This window comes from Tachypleus tridentatus, chromosome 10, assembly GCF_004210375.1.
Source record: "Tachypleus tridentatus isolate NWPU-2018 chromosome 10, ASM421037v1, whole genome shotgun sequence".
NCBI lineage: Eukaryota > Metazoa > Arthropoda > Merostomata > Xiphosura > Limulidae > Tachypleus > Tachypleus tridentatus.
In genome coordinates, this window is record NC_134834.1 from 39989550 (window position 1) to 40013363 (window position 23814).

At 37.4% G+C, this 23814-nt stretch overlaps 1 protein-coding gene across 6 annotated transcripts in view; it reads right to left on the bottom strand.

The window, feature by feature from the left end:
* LOC143229108 (uncharacterized protein C2orf42) overlaps positions 1–23814 on the bottom strand; it is a 100964-nt gene that overhangs the window by 68435 nt on the left and 8715 nt on the right. Inside the window, exon 2 of one of the 6 annotated variants that reach the window (XM_076460949.1) lies at positions 5991–6083. The exons of 4 other annotated variants lie outside the window; for them this stretch is intronic. The gene's annotated coding sequence lies outside the window, so the exon portion shown is untranslated. Of the gene's footprint in view, positions 1–5990; positions 6084–11580; positions 11607–23814 lie in introns of all 6 variants that reach the window. One more of the 6 variants, XM_076460950.1, reaches the window with a different exon arrangement.

Sequence of the window (23814 nt, forward strand, 5' to 3'; positions counted from 1 at the left end):
GCAACAAGTAGAGAAATCAAACAGTGATGGTATGACCAAAAGAAATACAGATGGCTACGGCCTCCAAGGTTGTGTCGAGTGGCAAAAACAGGGTGGACACATGCTGATCAACCAACAGTGCACCTCCTCCATGCACTCATCCATCACACAGCCTATCATTTCTGTACAAAGAAAACTGCCAAAAGGTGACTGTATCGGCAGGTTTCAGAAATATTTCCTGTAAGGAAAGACGTACAGAATGGTAGGAAGCAATCAGTGTTTTGATGTCATCCAGATTAGAATGTAAACCTTGACAGTTCCATTGTATCAAGATGGCCATATTTAATTACATGTAAGCAAATTGGGTTGTTTACAACCAGGTCTTTTTCCCTTCCTGTCCTTATTCGAGGGAGGTCCATCAACCTCCATGGATCCTGCCCTGGGTTGATTGAGCAGGTCTTTGCTGATTCCAGTGACTGACGATGTGAACAAATTATTGTTTTGCATCTTAGGATGGGAGAAGAAGATGTATCTGAGGGAATGCTTGTATCAGGAACCAAAGGATATGGATCTTGAGGTTTGTTAGAATGTTTGTAAGGGACAGAGAGGATCACTTGTCTCTGAGTGACCGAACCTCTGACACTGGAAACATGGGAGAGGGTTTGGAATGTATGACCATACCCTGCAATTAAGGTAACCTGCCTTGATGGTGGCAAGTGATGTAAATGTCAGAAAAAAGATACTGGTGAGCATCGTAATTCCATTTTTGCGAGTGGAGATATGCCTCATTGCAGAAACTCCTTGAGTGGAGAAACCAGCAAAATCTCTGATTTGGGCATGTTCTTCAAATCTCTCTCAACAATAACTCCTCATGATGAATTCAAAGTAGCATGAGGTGAAACCTCAATAGGTATATCCCCAATTGCCTTTGAATTCAAGAGGAGTTCACTGTGTTGAGATGTGAATGTTTCAACCAATATATCACCAGATCGAAGCTTCTTTACTGACTTTGGAGAGCCAGCAAGTCCCTCCAGTCTCTTCTAAATAAAAAAGAAGAACATTTGCCCTATAGGTTTGTCTGAAAAAGTATGTAGGATAAGGAAATGGGGTATAACAGGTGGTACAGATGTTGAAGATTGCTGCTCAGAAAATTCAAAACATGGACACTTATCTATGGACTGTTTTTCACTATTTTATTTAAATTTTTATTTGGAGGATAGATAGTAAAAAAAAAAGAGAAATTTCGGTGACCACTGACCCCACCCGCCATGGAGCCCTATGAGGGGACACACTACAATGTCAAACAAGGACACTGCAGCAATGCCAGGGTTTTCGTTAGCACTATATCCAAACACCAGCATCAGATACAATGTCCACAACTCCTGTTAAGAACATCCAACACTGGTACTTGGTTGACCCTAGCCCAAGTAGACCAGCCGACTGACCCAAGGGGGACAACCCCAAGGCCACCCATCTACAGAAAAATTCAAGGCCAAAGTGGTATGTTAGGGTTGGACCCCTCAACCACCAGGATTCCCTCCTCCCCTTTACAGGTCACCATGCACAGCAAACACATGGATAGATGTTTAGATCCCAGAGGAGGCAAAGTGAAAGAACAGAACCTTCCCTGGGAGGTCCCCTCACCATATACAGGAATCCACACCGAGGGGTACATTACTGAAGCAAATCCAAAACATAAAGCACAAAACCACAATATAGCCCCAATGTGGACAAATAAAAGATATTGTTAGGGCTGGAGAGAAATGGAAATATGGAGGTTAAATGTGCAAAATGTCACCTAGATCATCCACAGACCCAGAAGAAAGTCTGCTAAAGGGTAAAAATGTTTTCCAAGGTAAAATGGGAAGATCCAGAAATTGGTTGAGGTGGGGCAAATCAACCACATGATACCAGTCCCTGGTCTTTTTTGGGGAAAAACACAAAACCTAGAGTAATAGCCAGGAGAAATCTGGCTGGCTGAGAATAAATAGTGTGCTGTTAAGAGAAGTATGCATACAGCTTTGAATAGGTGCTAACTGGTAGCAGGATTCTAAGGATATGGGAAGGGGTTTGGCATGGGAGACAAAGGAAGAAGGAAGAAGAAATAAAGAAAAAGCCTGTCTGGCAAAACCATGATCCCTCATAGATCAGGAGTAAACTCCCACTACAGGTGATTAAAATTGGACAAATAAAACTCCAGTGGGCTGGAAACCACTTGATTGTCTCAGGAACTGTTAGAAGCAATGAACATGGTGCTGTGGCAAATCATAAACTGCCATATCCATGGCAAAAGCAGGATGTTGCAAAGAATGGGAAACAAGTAGAGCAGATGTATGGGAACAGACTAAAATGAAAGAACAACCAAAGTTTGGTGATGCCTCACAGATTCCATACATGACTTAAAATATTCAGAAATATCTTCAGAAACATACCTGTGAGGAACAGAATCCATACTAAAGCACAAAGATTTGTAGTAGACAAAGAAACCTGAGACAAGACAGCATCCCTTCCAAGGAGATCTCAACAACAAATAAACCATGGGTGAAGGGATGAGGTGGAGGAGAATAATCATGTCAATATGAAGGGAATGAGAGAAAAGTTGTTCTCTGAAAATCCTACAGGGAATTGGTGGAAAGACTAAAAAAGTAAGTGTATAGAAGAAAGGTATTATAGGAAAGATTTAAGGATTAGATGAAGCTGTAAAAACTGGTTGTAAGTTAAATAAACAGGATTATCAGGATATGCTCCTGCACAGCCAAAGTGATTTTAATTGTAGGGAGTTCAGAAAAGCACAAATGGCCTGATGACAACCAATGCATAATGATCAGAAGCTTGTGGTAGATGAGGCATACTGGCACCAGCTCTCAAACAAGAAAGAAAATGCCCAGCACGTAATGATATTTAGAGGAGAAAAAAAAAAAAAAAAGGTAATCAGAAAATGGAGCATTACATAATGAGGAAGAGACAAGGTCATAATAAACTGGGAAAAAAGATGAAACCCACGAAATTGTGTCCAAAAATACGAGTGTACAGAAGGTAACAGATGGAAAACTTGCAGCATCAGTTATTACAGTAAACCTAAAATCCTCTCTGGGGCTTGTCAGTCACAAAGATGGCCAATGGAGACACACAGTACAGAGGATATCCCAACACCAGTAATGGAGGAGCCTGCAAACACAACAATGTTGTTGGAACCCAGCCTGCAAGAAGGCAAAAAAAGCTGAGAAATATACTGGTAAAGATGGAATCCTACTGGCTATCAAAGCAGCAGAACTTAATCATCAATTGTTCAAATAGTTAGTGTTGTGTAACTACATTAAAAAAGTGCTACCAAATGTGTAGTTACCTACAGCAGCATTGCATTACAAAACTGAGAAAGATATTTCCAAAGCTAAAGGAAACTCAAGGTTTGACTAGGATTTATAGAAATTTTGAAGTTGGGAGACAAAGGCCAAATAGTAGTAACTGAGACCATGTTTGTCGGCACCACAGACATAATACTGGCAGTGGCTCAGTAAGTTTAATGACAGCACCAACAACTGTTGGTGATCAAGAAGATAAAAACACACAAGGTTACCTCAAACTCACTAGTGCTAAAGCTGTCACCACCACCAAAGAGGTCTCATCAAATGCACCCACAGTAATCAAGGACCAAATTGCCAACAGCTCCACCTGTTACAATTATGATACTGCTTACTCTGTAGCAGACCTCCATGAAGAAGCGGTGTTGTTAAAAGATGACCACAAAGTGGACAAAGGCCTAGACAACATACAGCCATAAAGAAAACTATTTGTTTTGGAGGAGCACCTGACTTTTCAAAAGGAAGAAATCTGGAACTGGCATAGACAAAGAAATCCTTTGTCCAAAATATAGATATTATCCTAGACACTGCAACAACCAACCACCAGTAAACCACCATATTAGAGGGTCTGAGGAGAATAGAGTTCAATTTTATGCTTGCTATTGGGTAAGCTTATATACCATTTTATTAAAATAAAAGGTTGCATATATTATATATATATAATCTGAATTTTTTACATTTTTCATTTACTTGTTTTATCTAGTTGTTTCAGTAAAAAATGTTTTAGTTTTCTATAGTAAGTAGTACTTGTATGTATGTGTATGTAGATAATGTTTCAGCAAATTCTAAAGGGGTTTATTTTTGTTTGTTTTTGTGTGTGTGTGTGTGTTGTGAAGTTACTATTTTTATGATTGTTTTTGTTTATATGCTTGTGCAAGTGTAAATATTATATTTATCTGTATGGGAGAATGTATATGTTATCTGTAAAGCATTTTCAGTTTTCTTTTGTTTGTTTGTAGTTAAGCACAAAGCTACATATTGGACTATTTGTGCATAGATGCCCACAGACTTACTACTAAGCTAATGGGGGTAGTATTTTCAGTTTCTTTTGTGTTTAATTTGAAGGAGATGTATCTAGTAGTATTGTATATTTCCATTTAAAGTTACTGCATGATTGTGTTTGTGGTATTCATGGTGAAATTGAAATTATGAATTTGATTATAGGACATTCTTTTCATGCACTTCCAATGCTGTATATTTTTCTGTATTATCAAGGAGTTTATCTCGTATGATGATTATGATTTAATTATTTATACACATGTATTAATATGGTCATTCTGATCTGTAATGCCAAGGTGTTGTATTACAATTGATATCATGCTGATGTGTAAGTGTTCAAACTATACACAGTATTGTAAAGTTAGATGTGATCATCTTATTAAATGGTTCTTTTAGTTTTTCTCTCATATCATTATATTGTTTTAAATGTTTTCTGGGGCAAGTAAAAATTTAAGCACTTAACAACCAAAGTGAAAGCTTAAAGTTCACTGGTTTTAAATTAAAAATTGTCAGTTTGAAAACAAGCCTGAAATAGGAAAGACAAGATAATATAGTATATAAATATTATGCATTCCTACCTTCTTGTATTACAACAGTATTCTGAATTTATCCTTGAATCTGTACATATGCAAATTTCAGATAGCATATGGCTGAGAAAGCCATTAAGTTTATTTCATTTGAGTTGCATTTCTTCCTTTTTATTGTCTGGAAATAATACATGCTCTGCCCCTGTGATGCTGCATGGTGAAAAAATGTCAACAGCAGTGCCCTTCAGTGGTGGGTCAGGTGATATCGTGAGGTTAGACCTTCCTTGTTTCAACAGGATTAAACAACTGTGACATAGGTGGTGCACACATCTTAACAATACAGTGTTATATATTTTTGATATATAATACTATTTCTTAACTTGCTCTCTCTCTCAAACTCAAGCCCTCTCTTTGGTAAGTAAGGTTTAAGTCCTTTCATTGTAAGTAGTAATATTCTAAAGTTTAACTTTTAACAGTAACTGATACTTATTAAATATTTTTATAAGTTCTGAGCCAGTTCAGAAAGAACTAAATGGTAAAGGCATTGCCCTTTATTTTATACACACACTGTTTTGTGTTAATGAGTTTGAAGAAAGATTGTTTCAGTAGATATGTTTGTTTGTTTGTTTTAGCAAAAAAAAAGACACATTGGTCTACCTGTTGTTTCCAATGTAGAGAATCAGACCCAAGATTTTAGCACTGTAAGTCCATAAGCTCACTGCTATCCCACCTAGAGACTTCAGTATACATGATTTTGAATATTTGCGTCTGATCTTATTTTTCTTATGACTCAGGAATTCAGTAATAAGTATTTTGAGTAAATCTCCAGTTATTCTGCAGACCTATCCTAATGATCTTAAGTAAAATTAGTTGAATCTGAATGTAATACAATATCACAATTATTTTTCCTAAGTGTTTTTTTACTTCTACTTTTTAGTGCACATATTGGTTTGTTTTGTTTTGAATTCTGTACATAGTTACACAAGGGCTATCTGCACTATCCATTCCTAATTTAGCAGTGTAAAACTAGAAGGAAGGCAGCTAGTCACCACCCACCAACTCTTGGGCAACTCTTTTACTGACAAATAGTGGAATTGACTGTCAAATTATAATGCTCCCATACCTGAAAGGATGAGCATGTTTGGTGTGACGGTGATTCGAACTTGAGACCCTCAGATTACGAGTCGAGTGCCTTAACCACTTGGCCATGCTGGGCCTAGTGCAAGTATATAACTACTTTTAAATAAACTGTTCTAGAGAGTATTACACATTCTTTGTACTACACATCATAAATAAATATGGCATATCTGTTAGACCACCAGAATGGGGACTAATGGTCATAAAAACATTTGGTACATATATATGAATAACTGATATATAGTTGTGTATATTTTCAATGTAATATATATGTATATATATTCAAATCAGACAAGATAAAAATCTAAAATTTATAAGCTCATTCTGCCAACAACTGTTTTTTGTTTATGAATGTTCTTGGTGCAATATATTACAGGTGTTACCTTACTCAAATTTCTCACTCACCTACCTATCACTTCATCTTTTGTGCAAGTGTAAGGGAAATTAAAGGCCTTACTCACATAACCTTTTTAATGTGCAGGGAGATCCTAAGCTGCATTGTCAGCTCTCATTTATTAGCATATTAAGGCTGTTGTTTCAAAGTATCTGTTGGTGTACCAATTAATTTTCCATATTGTGTGGATACTCATTTTGTGGGACACCCATTTTTTCTCATTTTAGTGAACTAGCCTGATATTTTGAACAAGCCTATTTACTTTTTTAAATTGAGGAGCAGAATTCCCCACTACCACTAATTTTGAAGAAGCTCTACCAATCTTATTTTATTTTCTTCTTTTCGTATCTATACTACCTTAAATCGTCAACTAATTTCTGTTAGGCCTGATTATACTAGTGTTTTGTTAGATAAAGATAACTTTCAGTTTGATGCTGCTTTCATAAATGAGTAGAATGTTAGCATATTCAACATTCCTTCCAATAACCATGGAAATGGTCCTTAAGCAGGGTACTCAATTCTTCTTCTACAACATGTCTCTCTTCCCAAGTTTTAGACAATCAGATTATTCTTTGGAGGGGGGAAGATCTTCCATGTGTTGTTCTTCGTCTTCTTATCATTTTCTTTCCTAGGCAAAATGATTCATCTCATTTTGAAAAACTCTTCTTTAATGCACGTACTGGTTATCAGCTACTTTCATTCACCTGAATCTTTTAATTAAGATTAATTTTCTAGTTTGCAGTCTTTGCTACGTATTCCTCACTAACCTTAAAAATTAAATATCTGTTACCACATGACTCTTATGTTTCTTCAGTACTGTAGCCCATAGTACTATATCATAAGGCACTCATTCCCCTCACATTTTATCAATCTTTCTAGCAGTGTTCTGCTTTAGAAGAATTTCCCCCAAATCTATTTTACAATCAGGAGAGACACATCAGCAGGAGCTAATTTGGGTTCTATCCTCTTGCATTTTTTTTTTTTTCTAATGGTTATCATTCCCCTTTGCAATGTCTGGCAAGAGCCAACACTCCATTTTCTATTCCTAAGTTTTATTTATCTTCTAATTTTACACATTCCAGTAGCCAAAACTGAGCTTCTAAATGTAGAAGCAAGTGAGGTGGTTCTATATGAACTGCTCAATGACTTTCTTCAGTATCAGACCTACACACTGTCTGAACTGTTGAAAATAGTTGTGTGTGGGTTCATTTACTCATCTTATTACAGGATCCTTGGACTTGAAAGCTGTTTCAATTCAGTCTTTCTATTTAATTTTGTCACCTATTTCTTCTTTTTTTTTCACCCTGAACATTCTCTGGTCTCTCAAATAAAACTTCGAAAAAAAGTTTGGATTAAAAATAACAAGAAAAGAAACAAAAAGGTGTTAAAATTGTTCATCATGTCTCAAGGTTTTTCAATTCCCATATTTTTCTAGATGACAAGAAAGCCAGGAGACTGGATCTCTATGGCAGATTTGTCTTATCTCCATCTTTTCTTGGGTATTCTTCATTTCAATGTGGAAAATATGAGAAGGTTAAAACTATTTCTTAAACAGATATTAGATGGCTTAGGTAGATATTTAAGATAATTATCTTGAAATAATGAGCTTATTCCATAGCACATGTTCAATTTCCTACTTCTCTCAAGTAGATCATTCACAATACAAATCCCTGTTAGCACCTCTTCAGTTTTTCATCTATCTGGGATTTTGGATCAAAAACGTTTTTGGGATTCATGTACAATTTTAGCATACAATAAGTTTTCTTTGGTTTAAAAGTTTTAAATCACATAAATAAATATTTGAATTTGTATACTGAAAATTAAAGCTTCTGTTGTGTATTTTAGTGATCAAATGATGCCAGTGAAAGAAAAGATTAAGATATCTACATAAAAACAAAAACGAAATTGGTAGAAAATGCATACTTTGATATAACACATTTGAATAAGGTTTTGGAAAACTGATCTAAAAAGAGTAACACAGATAGAAAGGGTGATGTTTTGAAATACATCTTTCACTTTTTGAAATTTTTTCATTCCATCTGTGCAACTTTTGCAGATTAGACTTTCAAAAATTTTTCCACAAATGTCACACTCAACTGTGCAACTGCTTCCCATTTCACCTTTTTCATAATAAAGACTGCCTAAATCAGCTACAAAAATATCTAAATATCTTTTGACAGATTCATCAACTCTCCAAAATGTTTTTAGTGGGTGTAACCTCCAAAAGTAACATATTTGTTACTGTTTTCCCTCCAGCCTCCAATAGAAATCAGAAAACTATATATATATATATATATACACACACACATTTAAAAAAAATCCAATGAGCAAACTGATGAATATAAGAAAAAGAACTAAAAACTCCTAAACAAGGTACATTTTTAATTGTTACTGTAACAATTAAATTCTTTTAAAATTGTTATAAACATGAAACTCATAAAAATATTATGTCACAATGCACTTAAACTTGTGATTTGACCCATATGCATGGGTGAGGATTAATGTATACAAGCCATGAACTTTTACAGTGTCACTTAGCATGGCATTACATATTTGATATCAAAGTTATTTCTTATTTATTTTAAAGTACTCTACACTGCTTAAATTGCAATCATTTCTGCAAAGAAGTGTAAATCATTAGCAGTCTTATCTACTAGGCAATTGTTTGGGGCCCCACATATGGAAGGGCTCAGAATGCTATACTATTTAATCTACTTCTGAGTTTTCTAATCATTATGGAGCCCTAAAATGACTAAGACCACCCTGGTGTAAAATATCAGTTAAAATTTAGAAGGATACTGAAAAAAACTGCAGGTATGCATCTCCTGTTCACCTCTTTCCATTTTAGGAAATGGTCCCTTATATACAGTTAATTCAATATATGATGTGAATAACCAATTGAGAGCTTAGAATGTTCCCCTGGTGGATTTCTCAGCAATTTATTCTGTGAAAAAGCTACCACATTCTTTTGAACAAATATTTCAAGAAGGTAGCTTAATAAATTATAATGGAATTCTATGGTATCAGTGTAGTTACTTTTGATTTTATTGTTTATTCAACTGTATATGCAAGCCTGTGTGTATGGATAAAACCTAAAAAAAAATTGTTTGATGTTCTCCATGTGCAAATTTTAAAAAGCTTAACAACCTAATATCCAGCAGTAACCAACTTTACACTTCATACCTAGAAGATATAAATCTTTACTTTACTTCTTTATTTATTACTCTATATTTTAAGAAAAATAAGTTTAATAATTTATTTCTAAATAGTAATAATCTATATACATATATAAATGTATAATAATTCAAATGTAACTGATTTAATGATGTAACTTGTTACAAAATACTAGTCCACTAAAACACAGCCAAGACAAAAAAAAACTGAAGGTCAGTTTTATATTATTGGATACAGTGACACAAGTGCATGTGTTCAGCATCAATAAAAGTTATCTAAAGTTAGCTAGGCTTGACTGGAAGATCACTATAATAATAAATATACATAAATATATGATGTTATGAGACTTGGACTAAACATTTGTATTTTTGTGTTATAATATATAGTCATTCTCACACCAGAAAACACAATTTATATTCATTTCCTAATTTTTTTTAATGATGGTTATGGGGTTGGTCAATTGAAAGACCCCAAATAGTAGGGTTTAGAAAATAAAAAATATAGTTTCATTTAAAACAAAAGTTTAAAATATATTTAGGAGATTTCTAGATTACACAAATAATATTTGAGATTTTTGGGACAAAGAAAAAAGATTTTTTAATTATAACATGAAATCATTTTGCACTTGAGCTAGTAATGAAAAGACTCAGTACTTTCTCAAACAACATTTTAGGAAAATATTTCATTAAAAAATCTGATCTTTATTGAAAGTCTACCAAATTTTGTGAAGAAATATATGCTGTATTAAAAGTAAAAGTGCAAATACTTAACATATGCAAATATGTAGACGAACTTGGGAATATTATACCAAGGCTGCTACAAAAGGGTTAATCATTACCTGTCACTCTGACCTGTCAGAGTCAGAATGATATAATCAACTCACAGAAACATTTTAAAAGTATGACTGCTTTTATAATTCATTTAATGGCTTGTTTTTTTTTTAATAACAGATTTGTTTACTTTTTTAAAAGCTTGTCACATTTGATTAATGTGGAAACATTAGGTTCAAAATTTCAAATGTAAATGAGCAAAAGTAATGAATTTTGAAATATAACTATACAGTATATGTTGTTTTGAAAATATTAACATTTAGTTTAACTGAGTAGACACTAAAGACTGCAAGATTAAAGCAATGTTAATATTAACAGTTAAAGTTAATTTTTTCCAGTCATACAAGAACTGACAAAGTTCTCACCAAAAATTATAACTTTTTAGATTTTTTACAATAATCTTCACTAGCATTTATAGGCTATGTTCATAACTCTCTTGCTATAGGCTCAGTTTATTTGACCAAATTTGTGACCCGCAAACTGACCATCATAATTTCCATACTACAACTTTTAATGTTTTGTGTATCTTCACAAAATTTTGAAAGCTTTCAGTAAGCATTACAAAACACCTACACACAATAAAGCAGGATTTTCAAATCAAGTAGTTTTACTAAAAATTTCTCTGTGAATATATATAGTCAGAGGTAACTGCTTCAAGTGCAAAGTGATTTTCATATTAGGGTTAAAAATACTTTTCTTCATCTTAAAATTGCCCAATTTTATTTGCACAATCTCTTAAATTTATTAAATAAACATTAAACTTTTTATGCAAATATTCATATTTTACTTGTTATTTTCTTAACCTTAACTTTATACACATTTGGTCAATTTGGCTAACCTCATAACTGCCATAAAAATTATGAAATAAATCTAAATTATTCTTTTTTCTTTGTAGTATTATTGCAAATTGCAACAGAAAAATACACTTATCAGAAATAACTTAAATGCTTGAAAGAGAATCTATCCACTTGAACATAAATTTCATTGTTTTATTGCCATTTGAACTGCATGTGACTAACAATTTCACAAAAAGTTGTAAACCATTTGGCAAACATGAAGCTCACATCACTGTACTAAATATTTATCATTATCTTATTTAATCTAACAAATTTTAATTTTTACATTTTAGTTACTTTTATAATAATAAATAAAGAATAAACAAAAAATAAAGGTCTTACCTTAGTCTTCTTGGTTATGCTGTCAACTGTCAATTAAAAAGGATCCTACTATACTAAATGATTTTTTATTGAATTAAATTATGCACTTAAGAATAAATGTACAAGAGTATCGGCAATGCTCAGGACATCAGCAACTTCCTGGTCACTGGAGAGCAAGGTGAAAAGGGGATGGGAAGTATACTTAACACTGACCTTCCAAATCTTGTCCTGCAAGATTTTAAAAATGATGGTAGAAGAGATGCCAGTTGTGATTGATTGATTGATTTAGTGTTTTATGGCACAAAGCAGCGAGGCTATCTGCACCAGACATTCGGTAAAAATGTAAAAAAAAATAAATAAAAAAAAATTTAGTAATAGACATTAATGGAAATGAAGGTAAAACAAAAAAGTTTAAAACCAATGCTGACACCTAGTCTACAATGTTAAGATAGAAGGCAGAGTATAAGAAGTTGTAAAATATTTACTCTAGCAAAATGGTAATGATCATAACCCGCCAGGAAGACTAACAGGTAAGTTCAAGAACCAACGTCAATCACCTGAAGTTGGTCTTTCCAGTCCTGGTTCCGGGTTATGTGTCATAGCAGCTATTATCAAAATGTAAATGAATAGAAGTTTTAAAAGATACATAGCAAAATTGTAACAATGAGCAGCCAAATGTCCAGTAAAAAGATAAAGTCAAGTAAATGGAGTAAAATTTGTAAATGTAAATGAAGGTAAAAACGAAACAGCAATTAAAACAGAAAATGGTGTAAAAACCAATGATGACATCCAGTCTTCAAAGTTGTAAAATATTTACTCTAGCAAAATGGTAATGATCATAACCCGCCAGGAAGACTAACAGGTAAGTTCAAGAACCACCGTCAATCACCTGAAGTTGGCCTTTCCAGTCCTGGTTCTGGGTTATGTGTCATAGCAGCTATTATCAAAATCTAAAAGAATAAAAGTTTTAAAAGATACATAGCAAAATTGTAACAATGAGCAGCCAAATGTCCAGTAAAAAGATAAAGTCAAGTAAATGGAGTAAAATTTGTAAAAGTAATTGAAGATAAAAGCAAAACGGCAATTAAAACAGAAAATGGTAAAACCAATGTTGACATCCAGTCAACAAAGTTGTAAAGGACTACCTGTAGCAGAATGGTAATGATCATAACCCGCCAGGAAGACTAACAGGTAAGTATAAAAACCACCGTCAGTCACCTGAAGTTGGTCTTTCCAGTCCTGGTTCCGGGTTATGAGTCAATATGGCCAGTACTAAAAAGTAAAGTAGTAAAAGAGTGAAATTATATGCAGCAAAAGTATAATAACAACTCGCCAGGACAACTAATGGGTAGTTCAAACAGCAGTGTTAGTCACCTGAAGTTGGCCTTTCCAGTCCTGGTGTCGAGTTATTTAATGTTCTGGCCATTGTCCAATGTCAAATTGAATGAGAGTGATTAAAACTGTAAAAAAGGAACCACAATTAAAAAGGTGTAATGAATAAATATGCAACACTTAAATGAGATTAAAAAGATTAATGGCCATTAAAAAATTAAAAACATTATCAAGGTGGACAGAGTCACCATCACCAATAACTGTCCAATGTTAGAGACTGACCCTGGGAAAAATATGTTTAAAATATTGCCGTCATTGAGAATTGTAACGATGGCAAGAAAGTAAAACGTGGCTGATAGTGATTTGAGTGATAGTGATACACAAACTACACATTGGTGCATCAGTTCCAGATAAAAAAAAATGATGAGTTAAAAAACTGTGACCAACGCGTAGCTTAGTGAGAACAACTTCCTCCTTCCGAACTTTACGGAAGCTAGATGGCCAAAGTCCAATTTTGGGTTTGATTTGAAAAAGTTTGTTGTCGCGTTGCTCACTCCAAATGGACTGCCAGCTGGCACGGAGCCGAGCCTTGAAGACAACACCATAGTCCATGTACGGAATAGGCATAGGAGTGATGGTGCTGAAGCAGACATATTTAGCTGCCATGTCTGCAAGCTCGTTCCCGCGAATACCAACATGGCCTGGTATCCAGAAAACCTGGATTGAAGTAGCTGCTAATGAGAAATGGGCCAGTCGGTTTCAAATATCAGCGAGAATAGGGTGTGAGCTAATGTGTAGCGATTCCAAGGCAAGTATAGAACTAAGCGAATCAGTATAAATAGTGCACTTGGAGTACTGCCCAGCTGCAATATGATCCAGGGCAAGAGATATGGCATACAGTTCAGCAGTGAACACAGAAGCTGTAGAAGGGATTCTGCGTGCAACTACTGACCCATAGCAAACCATAGCAGAGCCCACTGAATTACCTGATTTGGAACCATCTGTATAAATGGGAACTGAATGATTGTTTGAAAGATATTCATTGAATAAAAGACGGTACTTCCAATCTGGAGTATCTGCCTTTTTTAGGTGACTGAAAGAAAGGTCACATTTGGGGGCTGTAATAAGCCATGGTGGGATGGGCCGACCTGTGGAATCTGCAATGTTATCCAAGGACAGACCCAATTCATCCAATTGCGCCGGATCACGAAGGCTAAACGAGCAATGACAGATCGTCTGTTCTGAAAAAGTACTGCCCACCGAGGAAGGAAAACACATTTCCAGGTGGGATGCTTTGGTAAGGAATGAAGTTTCGAAGTATATTGTAAATATAGTTGCAAACGTTGCAATCTCAGGTTCATGAGATTCAATGTATATACTTTGAACTGGAGAGGTACGGAAAGCCCCAGTGCAGAGTCGAAGTCCTTGGTGATGAATGGGGTTCAGCATCTTTAAGGCCGAGGGTCTGACAGAACCATAGACCATTGATCCATAATCGAGTTTCAATCTAATAAGAGCACGATATACCTTTAACATTGAACAGCGATCTGCCCCCCAACTGGTAGAAGAGAGAACACGGAGGATGTTCAGTGCTCTTGTGCATTTGACCCGAAGCTGCTTTAAGTGTGGTATAAAGGTCAGTTTACGATCAAAGATAAGCCCCAAGATCTTGGTCTCCAGGACCACTGGCAGCAAAACTTCACCGATATGAAGTTCAGGATCAGGGTGAATACCCTGTCGATGGCAAAAGTGCATGCATACAGTTTTGGAGAGAGAGAAATTAAAGCCATTTGCAAGAGTCCACTTCCGTACACAATTGAGGGCGGTTTGTAGTTGCCGCTCAATATATCTCATGTTTGACGACCGACATGAGATGTAAAAGTCGTCGACATACAGCCCATTCGCAACAGTGAGAGGGAGTTGTTCAGTGATGGCATTTATCTTTATACTGAAGAGTGTAACACTCAATACACAGCCTTGAGGGACTCCAAGTCCCTGTACAAAAGAAGGGGAAAGTGTCGAACCCACATGAACTTGGAATCTCCTGTCCATTAAAAATTTTTTAATAAACATGGGTAGATGGCCACGTAACCCATATGTATGGAAGTCTCGCAAAACGCCATACCTCCATGTTGTGTCGTAAGCCTTCTCTATGTCAAAGAATATTGATACAAGATGTTGGCGGTTGAGAAAGGCTTCTCTGATAGATGTTTCAAGACGAATTAGGTGGTCTGTGGTGGGGTGCTGTCGACAGAACCCACACTGGGTGGGCGAGAGGAGGTTGTTTGATTCAAGGAACCAAACAAGACAAGCATTATCCATCCTTTCTAATGTCTTACATAGCCAGCTCGTCAAAGCAACTGGACAGTAGTTTGAAGGAATCTTGGGATCTTTCCCTGGCTTAGAGAAAGGTAAAATAATAGCCTGGCACCAGGCATCAGGAAAAACATTCTTCTGCCAGATCTGGTTGAAAACAATCAGAAGGACATCAAGAGAAGCAGGAGATAGATGGTGCAACATGTCATAATGAATATCATCAGGTCCAACAGACGTACTGGCAGACCGATGAAGGGCCATTTTTAGTTCCACCAGGGTAAAGGGACAATTATAGTCAAAGAAACAGTGAGTTCGAAAGGAAAAAGGTGATCGCTCTGCCCGAGTCTTGATGGCCAGAACGGTGGAGGAACAAGCAGAAGTGCTAGATACCCGGCAAAAGCTTTCACCTAGAGTGTTAGCGATGTTCCGAACATCAGTCACCTCCTAACCATCAGAGAGTAAGATCGAGAGGGGGATAGAATTGTAGTGCCCATTAACCTTTTGAATCCTGTCCCATATGATCTTGGAACTGGTGGTAGAAGATATGCTGGTTGTGAACTTAATCCAAGATTCCTTCTGGCTTTGACATCTTACCCACCTAGCATGTGCATGGGCCCGTTGGAAAGCAACCCCGGTTTGAAAGTGTGGGATATCTACGAAAAGTATCCCAGGCCCGCTTTTGAGCCTTCCGTGCTAAGTGGCAAGCAGGATTCCACCACGGATGAGGATATCGTGGAAAACGTGTCGAGATTTTAGGAATACACTGAGCAGCTGCATGTGTAATACAGTCAGTAACCGCTGCTACACAGTCGTCTATTGATGGCTGATTTACGATGGCAGGATCAAGTTCTGCAAGAGTAGTGAAAGTGGACCAGTCTGCCTGATCCAGCTTCCACCGGGGCACGTGGGTAGGGTGGCATCAACCACGGCCAGTCTCTCTCAAAAGGATCGGAAAATGATCACTGCCTAGTGGATTACTGTCAACCCTCCATGAAAAATGGGAGAATAATGAAGGGGAGCAAACTGAGAGATCAATAGCGGTAAAGGACTGACTAGGTGCATGAAAGTAAGTGGAACAACCAGTATTAAGAAGAGAAAGATTGTGATCAGAGAGCATCCGCTCTATAGATCGGCCCCTCCCATCAATAATAGCACTTCCCCCAGAGGGGATGATGTCCATTAAAATTCCCTAGGATTAGAAATGGAGATGGCAACTGTTCAACGAGAGCATCAAGATCTGATTGATCATATGTCTCTCCAGGGGACAGGTACAGAGAACAAACAGTGATGGTATGACCCAAGGAAACATGGATGGCTACAGCCTCCAAGGGTGTGTTGACTGACAAAGACAGGGTGGGCACGTGTTGATCAACCAACAGTGCCACCCCTCCATGTACTAGACCACCACACAACCTGTCATTTCTGTACAGAGAAAACTGCCGAATGGAGACAGTATCAGCAGTTTTGAGAAATGTTTCTTGTAAAGAAAGACAAACAGGATGGTAGGAAGCAATCAGCATTTTGATATCATCCAGATTAGAACGTAAACCTCGACAGTTCCATTGTATCAAGGTGGCCATTTTTAATGATGGGTAGGCGAAGTGGCTGGAGAACCCTTCTATTTACGGCCACGTCTTTTTTCCTTACTGTCCTTAGTAGGAGGAGGTCTATCAACCTCCATGGATCCTGCCCTGGGTCGATTAGGCAGGTCTTTGTTATTGGAAGGGGATTCCAGTGACTGAGGACGAGAACGAATAATTGTTTTGTCTCTTGTGGTGGGAGAAAAAGATGTATCAGAAGAAATGTATTTGAAACTGAAGGATGTGGATCTTGAGGTTTGTTGGAAGGTATGGGAGGAACAGAGATGGGTGTGGAAGTCGATTCATCCACCTTTTTAACCACGGAGGTCAAAAGGCTTTTCATTTGTTTCGAAAACGATTCTCTTGGAGGCACAGAGAGATCTGTCTGCACTCCCACTGTAGTTGTGGAATGAAGTGCAGCAGCATATGTCTGAGATGGAGTTGTGGACAGCAATTTCCAAGCCTCAGGATAACTAATGTTATGTGTTGTTTTCAAACGCTGCACCTCTTTTTTCCTTCAACCATTTTGGGCAAGAATGAAAGTAAGAGGGGTGAGAACCATTGCAGTTTAAGCAATGTGGGTTCATGTCACAGGCATAGGCATCGTGGTCCTTGCCTCCACAATGAGCACATGTCAGGGAACCACGACAAGATGTCTGTGAGTGGCCGAATCTCTGACATTGGAAACATCGAAGAGGGTTTGGTATGTATGGTCGAACCCTGCAAATGAGATAACCTGCCTTGATGGTGGCAGGTGCACGTGGTGAAGTAAATGTAAAAACAAGGGTATTTGTTGGCAATGTAACTCCATCTTTGCGAGTGGAGATATGCCTCACTGCAGAAACTCCTTGAGTGGAGAGACCAGTGAGAATCTCTGACTCGGGAACATTCTTCAAATCCCTTCAACAATAACTCCTCGTGAAGAATTCAAGGTAGCATGGGGTGTAACCTCAATAGGTATATCCCCAATTGCCTTTGAATTCAAGAGAAGTTCACTGTGTTGGGATGTGGATGTTTCAACCAATATGTCACCAGATCGAAGTTTCTTTACTGACTTTGGAGGGCCAGCAAGTGCCTCTAGTCCCTTTTGAATAGAAAAAGGGGACATTTGCCCTGAAGGTTTTTCTGAAAGAGAATGTAATACAAGAAAATGAGGTACGTGTGTTACTGATGTTGAAGATTGCTGTTCTGAGTATTCAAGACGTGGTCGCTTACCCATTGACTGTTTTTTTACAATTTTATTTAAATTTTTTTGGAGGATCCATAGGAAAATAAAAAATGTCGGTACCCACTGACCCCACCCACCATGGAGCCCTACAAGGGGACGCACTACAAAGTCATGCAAGGACAATGCAGCAACGCCAGGGTTTTGTGAGCACTATACCCAAACACCAGCATCAGGCACAATGTCCACAACACCAGTTAAGAACTTCCAACACTGGTACTTGGTTGACTCTAGCCCAAGTGGACCAGCCGATTGACCCAAGGGGGGCCACCCAAAGGCCGCCCATCTACAGGAATTCGAGGCCAAAGTGGTGTGTTAGGGTTGGACCCCTCAACCACCAGGATCCTCTCCTCCCCTTCACGGGTCGCCACGCATGGCAAACACGTGGGTGGATGTTTAGATCCCAGAGAAGGTAACCAGATAGAACAGAACCTTCCCTGGGAGGTCCCCTCACCACATACAGGAATCCACACCGAGGAGACCAGTTGTGAACTTAAACCAATATTCCCTTTGGCTATATCTAACCTGCTGTACAATGGCACAGATCCACTAAGGAAAAATGGAGTTCAAAGGAGTGGGATACCTGTGAAAGGTATCCCAGGTCTGTATTTGAGCCTTCTTTTTCTCCTGGCAGACAGGACTCCACCATGGATGAGGAAACCATGGAAAACATGTCGAGATCTTTGGAATAGAATGGTCAGCTGCCTGGACAATAAAATCAGTCAACTAGCAATGCCATCCTTCTTCATACTTGCGCAATATAAAACCTGTAATTCCTGTATAAAATAACCTGCCAAAAGGAAACTGTATTGGCAGGTTTCAGAAATGTTTCTTATAAAGAAAGCCACACAGGATGATAAAAATCAATCAAGGCCTTAATGTCATCTAGATTAGAGCAATAATCTCAAGAGTATTAAAGTGGTCATTTTTATTCTGTTGGAGTAGAACTGAGTGAAGAACCCTTTGGTTTATGACCAGACTGTTTGCCTCCATGGGTTCTGCCCTGGTTTGAATGACCAGTTATCTGTCACTAGAATGAGATTCCAGTGACTGAAGGTGTGAACAAATAATTATCAAATGTCTCAGGGGCCAAAGGTGGACATGAGCAGATGCCAAAAGCCAAGGCCAGAGGAAATGGACACAGGCAGTCACTGGAAGGGATGACGAGCACAGAAACAGAAAAACATGTTTTCTTGTCGTCTCACTTAATCATAGAGGGCAAAAAGACTCCTTACATAGTTTGAGAACAGCACTGTTAAAAGCATCAAAAGATCTAGTATCAGTGTAATGCAGTGCAACAGTATATGTCCAAAAATGGAGTTGGGGACAAAAATTTCTAAGCCTCAGGGTAAGAAATGTTGTTAATTGTTTTTAAATGCTGCACCTCTTTCTCCTCAACTCATCTAGGGTAAGAATGAAAGTAAGAGAGGCGAGAGTCACTGCAATTAGCACAGTGATGGTCCAGTTCACATTTGTAAGCATCATAGTCTATGCCACCACAACAAGCACACATCAAAGAACTATGGCATAATGCCTTTAAGTGACCAAACCGGTGACACTGGAAACATCTGAGAGGGTTAAAAATTCATGGTCAGACCTTACAGTTCACATAACCTGCCATGACAGCAAAAAGTGGATGTGGTGATGTAAATGTCAAAATTAAAACATTGGTAGGCAGTATAATTCTGTCCCTATACGTGGAAATATGCCCAACTGCAGAAATTCCTTGGGTAGAGAAACCAGGAAGGTTTTCTGACTTGGAGATGTTTTATAAATCCCTTTTAACAGTAACTCCTCATGAGCAATTCAAAGTAGCATGTGAAGTAACCTCAACAGGTATATCTCCAATGGCCTTCGAATGCTTGAGAAATTCACTGTGTTTTGGGGTAGATGTTTCCACCATAATGTCCCCAGAACATAGCTACTTGACTGACTGGGGAGAGCCAGCAAGCCTCTCTAATTCCATCTGAATTAAAAAGGGAGACATTTGCCCAAAAGGTTTGTCTGACAAAAAGCGTAGTTTGAGAAAATGATATACAGGTGTAGAAGAAGGTGGAAACTGCTGTCCAGTATTAAAGACATGGTCATTTACTGATGATTGTTTTATATTATTTTTATTTGAATGTAGGGAATCCATAATGAAAGAAGAAAGATTAAGTGTCCAATGACCCCATCCACCATGGAGCCCTACAAGGGAATACATTACAAGGCCAAAAAAGGACGCTACAGTGGTGCCAGGTTTCTTGAGCACTATACCCAAAGACCAGCATCAGACATAATGTTCACAACACCTATTGAGAACACCCAGCACTGGTACTCAATTGACCCTAGTCCAACAGGACTAGCTGACTGACCCTGGGGGGGTGAAATTTAAAGCCAAAATGGTATATTGGGGTTGGACCCCTTAACCATTAGGATCTTCTCCTCTCCTTCATGGTCCACCATGCAAGAGAAACATGTAGATGGATGTTCAGACCCCAAAGAAGGTAAACTGAAAAGACAGAACCTTTTCTGGGAGGTCCCTTCACCACATACAGGCATCCACAATAAAAGAGGAGAGGACAGAAAGAGATGAGAAAGGGACAGATGAAAGAAGAGCTTGAGAGATGGGAAAAAATGTTGGTGTATGGCCTCAACTTCAGAGAATTAAGAACTTCATCAAAAACATTATGGCAAAGGAAAAGTAGCCAAACAAAGGTCTGTGAGATAAGAGGAAGAAACAATACACCAAAGTAAAAAAAGTATTCCTCTCTAACAGATCAAAATAACAAAAGCAACTAAGTAAGAAGAAATAAAACTAAAGAAAATGAATGTTCCCAAACAAAAAATATAATGGAATGAGTGTCTGCTGAAAGTCCTTCAGGAGAATAACACTATGTAACAAAATTTTTACTTTTTCTTGTTCCTGGGCAGAAAGTGTTATTTCCCAATTACTTATGCTTAAAGTAAATGAAAAAGACCTATTTTTCTCTAGAAACTTTGCTTTTGTAACCTGGGTAAAGAATTTTCAAATTTACCCATTTTCCAGAACATTCAAGGAAGATTCAGTGCTGAGTAGCTGATAAAGAATTTTCAAGAATGTTGTAGAACTTACAAAAATTTAAGAACCTCTTAGACTTTACTAGAACTTTCCATAGTAATATATATACATATACAGGGGCTCACCACTTCAGTTTAGTTCTGGCTGCCTTAGTGAACACATAGACCTATCTGGTTTAATCAAAGATGGCATCAAAAAGCTGCAAGCATTCTCCAGACGCATTCTGCTATGTATGTGGCCAGTTTATCAAGATGAGAGCTAAAAAATACTCTGTGACAACATCTGCTAAAATGTATGATGCCTACATGGCATATTTTAGCATGCCTGTCGGGGATCAAGGCAAACCCTGAGCACCTCATTTTACCTGCAAGCACTGCAAAAAATTATAGAAGGTAAGATGGGCAATATTTACTTGCTTGAACAGTAAGATTTCATATTATAAAAATTTGACTTTTTAAAATTTAAATATCTTTTACTTTACTTTTTTTTATTTCCAATAGTATAAAAAATATCCCATATAAAATATTTTGCATGAACCTCTTATACATTAGTTTCAGATGAAATAAATTTATTCTTCATAATAACAATTTTATTTTGCTCTTTTGCAGGAAGGTACAAAGAAGAAAAGAGATCCATGAAGTTCGCTATTCCAAGAACTTGGCGTGAACCCACTGACCACTCAAGCAATTGCTACTTCTGCATGGTGGACCATTCCAAATGTCAGGCTAGCAAGAATGCATCTGCTACCATGTATCCAGACCTTCCATCGCTCAAGTGCCACACTGCCCTGAGCTTCCTGTACCCACTCCTCCAGAGAGAAAGCAGCCATCCTGAGAAGAGGACAGCAAATCAGAAGAGGATGTAGACACTGACAATCCAGATTACAATTTCAGAAGTGTAGCTGGTGAGAGAAATCCATACTACCCCAACCAAAGAGACCTCAATGCCTTGATCAGAGATCTTGGTCTAACAAAGTTAAATGCCAAGCTTTTGACATCTAGGCTCAAGGAGTGGAATTTGTTAGATGAAAGTGTGCAAGTTGCAAGTCAGAGGAAGTGTCACCGATATTTTTTTAAGCTTCTTCACTCGTCAAGATGGGCTTTGCTTCTGCCACAGTGTATCTGGTCTGTGCAAGGCAATCGAAATTGCCTGTAACCCAAACAAGTGGTACCTCTTCATTGATAGTTCATCCAGAAGCCTTTACGTTGTACTGCTCCATAATGGGAATAAGTATCTGTCTCTTCCCCTGGCTCATTCGATGCACCTCAAAGAGGAATACAATAGTGTCAAGACCTTGCTGGAAGCCTTGAAGTATGATGAGTATGGCTGGGAGGTTATCATAGACTTCAAAATGGTGGCATTCCTGATGGGTCTCCAAGTAGGCTTTACCAAGTTTCCCTGTTGTCTTTGCCTTAGGGACAGCAGGGATGCTGTAGTGCACTACAATAGGAAGCAGTGGCCACAATGTACTGAGTTCTCTGTGGGAAGGCAAAATGTCAAGTGTGAGCTACTAGTGGACCTCCAGAAGGCATTGTTCCAACCATTGCACATAAAACTGGGTCTTATGAAACAATTTGTCACAGTTCTTGATAAGAAGTCTGCAGCCTTCAAGTACATTCGAGACTTCTTCCCTAAGCTGTCCGAGTCAAAGATCAAAGCTAGTGTCTTTGTTGGACCACAAATAAAGAAAAACCTGAAATGCATGGAATTCCCCAAGCTCAGTAGGAAGAAAAAAAAAGCTTGAGGCAGCTTTGTCACAGTGGTTCAGGGCTTCTTGGGCAATAACAGGTCGAAAATTATATGAAACTGGTTGAGGCTCTGGTGAAGAACTATGGCTAAATGGGCTAGAGGATGTCCCTGAAAGTTCAAATTCTTGATGCTCATCTTGATAAATTCAAGGAAAATATGGGAGCATACTCAGAGGAGCAATGTGAGTGCTTCTGCCAAGATATACTGGACTTTGAATGATGCTACCAAGGAGTGTATAACAAAAACATGATGAGAGACTATATTTGGGGGCTGATACATGAAAGTGATTTACATTACAGTTGCAAATCTCAAAAACTACTCACTTCTAAACATTTTTGTATATCTTTAGTATAAATACATGTAAATCTTGATTCATATGTTGTTTTATTCAGACCTTATGTAAATGAGAATTTGCAATTTTGTCTGTTTTTACATAGAAAATAGGTTGATATCTAAATTTCATTATCCAGGTCAAAAGCAAAGTTTGAAGGAAATAATGGCTATTTTCTGTTCTTTTACAATATAAGCAATTAAGAAATAACACATATCATCCAGGAACAAAATTTGTGTTACATAGCATAATGAACTGCTTTGGATAAGATGAAAATAAGAATTTTTGGCCTGAGTAAAGTAAAAAGAAAATATACACTCCAAGTCTGAAGAAGAAATTCAAGATTTTGGATGTCCTGGAATGGGAATTCAACTTAATAATAAGTTAAGGAATATTTGTAAACTAGGCATGGGGATGGATGAGGCATACTAGCATCAAAACTAACTTGAGATAAAAATTGTTCAGCAAGGACTCGGATATCTGGAGGAAGACAAACTTAATAGTTAGAAAAAGGGGTTGAATGAAGAAGAGAAGACAAAGAATAATATAACAGAAAATATTTAATGTATATGAGAAATAATATGCAAGAAAGAAGAGAAATGCCAAGGGAGATCAACTGTAGTAGAGGAAGATGTAGTAGTAAAGGCAGAAAGTGGAAAAAGGCCATCAAAATCCTCATCAT